This window comes from Coregonus lavaretus (genome assembly GCF_964263955.1).
Source record: "Coregonus lavaretus genome assembly, contig: HAP1_SCAFFOLD_10180, whole genome shotgun sequence".
NCBI classification, from domain to species: Eukaryota; Metazoa; Chordata; class Actinopteri; order Salmoniformes; family Salmonidae; genus Coregonus; species Coregonus lavaretus.
Window position 1 is genome coordinate 1314 of NW_028166106.1, and position 6689 is coordinate 8002.

Below are 6689 nucleotides of genomic sequence, written 5' to 3' on the forward strand. Positions count from 1 at the left end.
AGTAAACTACATCACTGACACTATACAGGACCACAGTAAACTACATCACTGACACTATACAGGACCACAGTAAACTACATCACTGACACTATACAGGACCACAGTAAACTACATCACTGACACTATACAGGACCACAGTAAACTACATCACTGACACTATACAGGACCACAGTAAACTACATCACTGACACTATACAGGACCACAGTAAACTACATCACTGACACTGTACAGGACCACAGTAAACTACATCACTGACACTATACAGGACCACAGTAAACTATATCACTGACACTATACAGGACCACAGTAAACTACATCACTGACACTATACAGGGACACAGTAAACTATATCACAGACACTATACAGGACCACAGTAAACTATATCACTGACACTATACAGGGACACAGTAAACTATATCACAGTAGACTGACTCAACGCAACACAATAACTGTGTCATGTCCCTGTTGTTGTTGATCTATACAGGCTCTGCAGAAGCTGGCCAGTCAGTACCTGAAGAGGGATTGGCCAGGCATCAAACCAGACGACCAACGCACAGACTACAGGTGAGTACAGGACAGGCCTGAGCTTCTGGATATCAGGACAGCGATTACTCACCTCGTATTGGACAAAGATTTTTTTCTTCAACGACTCGTATGCAAAGGGTATTCTACAGACACCCGACAAGGCCCAAATCCCCGTTATTCGCATGAGAAAGAGACAGAGATATCGTGGACGTAGGTCGGGGTGCCTTGTAAGGATCCGACGGCGAGCGAGTAAACTGCCTCTTCCATCAATCCAATGTTCAATCGTTTGAAAATAAATTGGACGACCTAAGATCAAGGTTATCCCAGCAACGGGACATTAAAAACTGTAATATCTTATGTTTCACCGAGTCGTGGCTGAACAACGACATGGATAACATACAGCTGGTGGGATATACGCTACATCGGCAGGATACAACGGCTGACTCCGGTTAGACAAGGGGTGGTGGTCTGTATATATTTGTAAACAACAGCTGGTGCATAAAATCTAATGCTAAGGAAGTCTTGAGGTTTTGCTCGCCTGAGATAGAGTATCTCATGATAAGCTGTACACCACACTATTTACCAAGAGAGTTTTCATCTATATTTTTTGTAGCTGTCTATTTACCACCACAAACCGATGCTGGCACTAAGATTTCACTCAATGAGCTGTATAAGGCCATAAGTCAACAGGAAAACGCTCATCCAGAGGCAGCACTCCTAGTGGCCAGGGACTTTAATGCAGGGAAACTTAATTCCGTTCTACCTAATTTCTACCAGCATGTTAAATGTGCAACCAGAGGAAAAAAACTCTAGACCACCTTTACTCCACACACAGAGACGTGTACAAAGCTCTCCCTCGCCCTCTATTTGGCAAATCTGACCATAACTCTATCCTCCTGATTCCTGCTTATAAGCAAAAACTAAAGCAGGAAGCAACAGTGACTCGGTTAATAAGGAAGTGGTCAGATGACGCAGATGCTAAGCTACAGACTGTTTTGCTAGCACAGACTGGAATATGTATCGGGATTCTTCCGATAGCATTGAGGAGTACATCACATCAGTCACTGGCTTCATCAATAAGTGCATTGATGATGTCATCCCCACAGTAACCGTACGTACATACCCCAACCAGAAGTCATGGATTACAGGCAACATCCGCACTGAGCTAAAGGGTAGAGCTGCCGCTTTCAAGGAGCGGGACTCTATCCCGGACGCTTATAAGAAATCCCGCTATGCCTTCCGACGAACCATCAAACAAGCAAAGAGTCAATACAGGACTAAGATTGAATCGTACTACACCGGCTCCGACGCTCGTCGGATGTGGCAGGGCTTGAAAACTATTGCCAACAACAAAGGGAAGCACAGGCGCGAGCTGCCCAGTGACACAAGCCTACCAGACGAGCTAAATCACTTCTATGCTCGCTTCGAGGCAAGCAACACTGAATGCATGAGAGCATCAGCTGTTCCGGATGACTATGTGATCACGCTCTCCGTAGCCGATGTGAGTAAGACTTTTAAGCAGGTCAACATTCACAAGGCCGCAGGGCCAGACGGATTACCAGGACGTGTACTCCGAGCATGCACTGACCAACTGGCAGGTGTCTTCACTGACATTTTCAACATGTCCCTGACTGAGTCTGTAATACCAACATGTTTCAAGCAGACCACCATAGTCCATGTGCCCAAGAACACTAAGATAACCTGCCTAAATGACTACCGACCCGTAGCACTCACGTCTGTAGCCATGAAGTGCTTTGAAAGGCTGGTCATGGCTCATATCAACACCATTATCCCAGAAACCCTAGACACACTCCAATTTGCATACCGCCCCAACAGATCCACAGATGATGCAATCTCTATTGCACTCCACACCGCCCTTTCCCACCTGGACAAAAGGAACACCTACGTGAGAATGCTATTCATTGACTACAGCTCCGCGTTCAACACCATAGTGCCCTCAAAGCTCATCACTAAGCTAAGGACCCTGGGACTAAACACCTCCCTCTGCAACTTGATCCTGGACTTCCTGATGGGCCGCCCCCAGGTGTTAAGGGTACGTAACAACACATCTGCCACGCTGATCCTCAACACGGGTGCCCCTCAGGGGTGCGTGCTCAGTCCCCTCCTGTACTCCCTGTTCACCCATGACTGCATGGCCAGGCACGACTCCAACATCATCATTAAGTTTGCCGACGACACAACAGTGGTAGGCCTGATCACCGACAACGATGAGACAGTCTATAGGGAGGAGGTCAGAAACCTGGCCGTGTGGTGCCAGGATAACAACCTCTCCCTCAACGTGATCCAAACAAAGGAGATGATTGTGCACGCCCCCATTCTCATCGACGGGCTGTAGTGGAACAGGTTAAGAGCTTCAAGGTCCTTGGTGTCCACATCACCAACAAACTATCATGGTCCAAACACAGCAAGACAGTCGTGAAGAGGGCACGACAAAGCCTATTCCCCCTCAGGAGACTGAAAAGATTTGGCATGGGTCCTCAGATCCTCAAAAAGTTATATAGCTGCACCATCGAGAGCATCCTGACTGGTTGCATCACCGCCTGGTATGGAAACTGCTCGGCCTCCAACCGCAAGGCACTACAGAGGGTTGTGCGTACGGCCCAGTACATCACTGGGGCCAAGCTTCCTGCCATCCAGGACCTCTATACCAGGCGGTATCAGAGGAAGGCCCTCAAAATTGTCAAAGACTCCAGCCACCCTAGTCATAGACTGTTCTCTCTGCTACCGTACGGCAAGCGGTACCGGAGTGCCAAGTCTAGGTCCAAAAGGCTTCTTAACAGCTTCTACCCCCAAGCCATAAGACTCCTGAACAGCTAATCATGGCTACCCGGACTATTTGCATTGCCCCCCCACCCCCACCCCCTCTTTTACGCTGCTGCTACTCTGTTTATTATCTATGCATAGTCACTTTAACTCTACCCACATGTACATATTACCTCAATTAACTTGACTAACCTGTGCCCCCGCACATTGACTCTGTACCGGTACCCCCTGTATATAGCCTCCCTACTGTTATTTTATTTTACTGCTGCACTTTAATTATTTCCTTTTTTTTTTTTTTTTTTATCTAGTTTTTACTTTTTATTTAATTTTTCTTAAAACTGCATTGTTGGTGAAGGGCTTGTAAGTAAGCATTGTATTCGGCGCATGTGGCAAGTAAAATTTGATTTGATTTGCAAACATAACACTGTTCTTGATTGGCTAGCAGTCTTCATCTTGCCTAAACTGACTGTGTGTATTCTGTGTAGGAATGTGTATGCGGTGTGGAGGTCCTATCTGGAGGGGACAGTACAGGTGACTCAGTCTCGCATCAACGTTTGTGACAACTACAAGAATGAGATCTCAGACCCTGCTAAAACTGTACGGCTATACAAGGAACAGCAGCTCAAAAAGGTGAGGCTGTGTGTGTCAACTGTCCTAGTTTACTATGTCTATGTGTAACCGCTGTCCCTCTGTGTGTAGACTATAATGTGTGTGTAACCGCTGTCCCCCTCTGCTGTGTGTAGACTATAATGTGTGTGTAACCGCTGTCCCGCTGTGTGTAGACTATAATGTGTGTGTAACCGCTGTCCCCCTCCGCTGTGTGTAGAATATAATGTGTGTGTAACCGCTGTCCCCCTCCGCTGTGTGTAGAATATAATGTGTGTGTAACCGCTGTCCCCCTCTGCTGTGTGTAGAATATAATGTGTGTGTAACCGCTGTCCCCCTCTGCTGTGTGTAGACTATAATGTGTGTGTAACCGCTGTCCCCCTCTGCTGTGTGTAGAGTATAGAACAGTTGAATCGTATCCAGGTGGAGCTGCAGGACTCGGTGAAGGACCTGGCCAAAGCCAAGAAGAAATACTACGACTCAGAACAGGTGGCTCAGGCCGTTCGAGAGAAGGCTGACATCGAGGCCAAGTAGGTGGACAGTACCTACCTCTCAACCCTAACCCAACCACACTCAGACCTACCTCTCAACCCTAACCCAACCACACTCAGACCTACCTCTCAACCCTAACCCAACCACACTCAGACCTACCTCTGTCGTAACCCAACAAAACTCAGACCTACCTCTCAACCCTAACCCAACCACACTCAGACCTACCTCTCAACCCTAACCCAACCACACTCAGACCTACCTCTCAACCCTAACCCAACCACACTCAGACCTACCTCTGTCCTAACCCAACCACACTCAGACCTACCTCTCAACCCTAACCCAACCACAATCAGACCTACCTCTCAACCCTAACCCAACCACACTCAGACCTACCTCTGTCCTAACCCAACCACACTCAGACCTACCTCTCAACCCTAACCCAACCACACTCAGACCTACCTCTCAACCCTAACCCAACCACACTCAGACCTACCTCTCAACCCTAACCCAACCACACTCAGACCTACCTCTCAACCCTAACCCAACCACACTCAGACCTACCTCTCAACCCTAACCCAACCACACTCAGACCTACCTCTCAACCCTAACCCTACCACACTCAGACCTACCTCTCAACCCTAACCCAACCACACTCAGACCTACCTCTCAACCCTAACCCAACCACACTCAGACCTACCTCTCAACCCTAACCCAACCACACTCAGACCTACCTCTGTCCTAACCCAACCACACTCAGACCTACCTCTCAACCCTAACCCAACCACACTCAGACCTACCTCTCAACCCTAACCCAACCACACTCAGACCTACCTCTGTCCTAACCCAACCACACTCAGACCTACCTCTCAACCCTAACCCAACCACACTCAGACCTACCTCTCAACCCTAACCCAACCACACTCAGACCTACCTCTCAACCCTAACCCAACCACACTCAGACCTACCTCTCAACCCTAACCCAACCACACTCAGACCTACCTCTCAACCCTAACCCAACCACACTCAGACCTACCTCTCAACCCTAACCCAACCACACTCAGACCTACCTCTCAACCCTAACCCAACCACACTCAGACCTACCTCTCAACCCTAACCCAACCACACTCAGACCTACCTCTCAACCCTAACCCAACCACACTCAGACCTACCTCTCAACCCTAACCCAACCACACTCAGACCTACCTCTCAACCCTAACCCAACCACACTCAGACCTACCTCTGTCCTAACCCAACCACACTCAGACCTACCTCTGTCCTAACCCAACCACACTCAGACCTACCTCTCAACCCTAACCCAACCACACTCAGACCTACCTCTGTCCTAACCCAACCACACTCAGACCTACCTCTCAACCCTAACCCAACCACACTCAGACCTACCTCTGTCCTAACCCAACCACACTCAGACCTACCTCTCAACCCTAACCCAACCACACTCAGACCTACCTCTCAACCCTAACCCAACCACACTCAGACCTACCTCTCAACCCTAACCCAACCACACTCAGACCTACCTCTGTCCTAACCCAACCACACTCAGACCTACCTCTCAACCCTAACCCAACCACACTCAGACCTACCTCTCAACCCTAACCCAACCACACTCAGACCTACCTCTGTCCTAACCCAACCACACTCAGACCTACCTCTGTCCTAACCCAACCACACTCAGACCTACCTCTCAACCCTAACCCAACCACACTCAGACCTACCTCTCAACCCTAACCCAACCACACTCAGACCTACCTCTCAACCCTAACCCAACCACAGTCAGACCTACCTCTCAACCCTAACCCAACCACACTCAGACCTACCTCTCAACCCTAACCCAACCACACTCAGACCTACCTCTCAACCCTAACCCAACCACACTCAGACCTACCTCTCAACCCTAACCCAACCACACTCAGACCTACCTCTCAACCCTAACCCAACCACACTCAGACCTACCTCTCAACCCTAACCCAACCACACTCAGACCTACCTCTCAACCCTAACCCAACCACACTCAGACCTACCTCTCAACCCTAACCCAACCACACTCAGACCTACCTCTGTCCTAACCCAACCACACTCAGACCTACCTCTCAACCCTAACCCAACCACACTCAGACCTACCTCTGTCCTAACCCAACCACACTCAGACCTACCTCTCAACCCTAACCCAACCACACTCAGACCTACCTCTCAACCCTAACCCAACCACACTCAGACCTACCTCTCAACCCTAACCCAACCACACTCAGACCTACCTCTCAA

The 6689-nt window shown here is 49.0% G+C and overlaps 1 long non-coding RNA gene across 1 annotated transcript; it reads left to right on the forward strand.

Moving 5' to 3' along the window:
• The first annotated feature begins 483 nt into the window (after positions 1–483).
• Positions 484–4443, forward strand: LOC311114408. The gene is made up of 3 exons (XR_014611103.1): positions 484–566; positions 3797–3941; positions 4314–4443. It is a non-coding gene; the product is annotated as an uncharacterized lncRNA (long non-coding RNA).
• Positions 4444–6689: the final 2246 nt, after the last annotated feature.